A 625-nucleotide genomic window follows, 5' to 3' on the forward strand; every position below is an offset into this window, starting at 1 on the left:
AGTGCACATATGAAGTAGTTAGTGAACACAAAAGGCTCCTCTTTTTCGTGACAGCATTCGTAGTGATCGTGATGGTATATTTAATTAATTGAATTCACTATATTATTGTACTATACTCTCACACTAATACAACTATTCAGTTCATTTCAATGGGATTGGTGAAGGCATGCTTAGCGAGGGGCCTCATATACGTGGCACTGAATCACAGTATCTGAATGTAGATCGATACAATTTCATTTCTTAAGAATTTCTCCATGATGAAGTTTACAAAAACATGTATGCATATCTTACTGTAAGATTTGTGATACTAACGCTGATCTTAGGGAATTTCTTCTTTTTAACTGACCTGCTTCCCTTACTACCTTACCAAGCACGCCTTTCATATTTATTAGCAATATCACTTTAATAGAATTCGAGGTTGAATAATATGTATAATGATTAATACATAATTCTTTAATATGATAAAAATCCCATATTACAAAATAGGCACTAACTTTTTTCATACAAAAATATATAATTTTCATATAAATATACATTAGTCACCTTCACCTTACACAAAGTGCAGACTTAGTTATACTCAAATACATATACGAGTGCATACATACCTAGTGTACATATGGACATT

The sequence above is a fragment of the Penaeus monodon genome, chromosome 15 (genome assembly GCF_015228065.2).
Source record: "Penaeus monodon isolate SGIC_2016 chromosome 15, NSTDA_Pmon_1, whole genome shotgun sequence".
In the NCBI taxonomy this organism is placed as follows: domain Eukaryota; kingdom Metazoa; phylum Arthropoda; class Malacostraca; order Decapoda; family Penaeidae; genus Penaeus; species Penaeus monodon.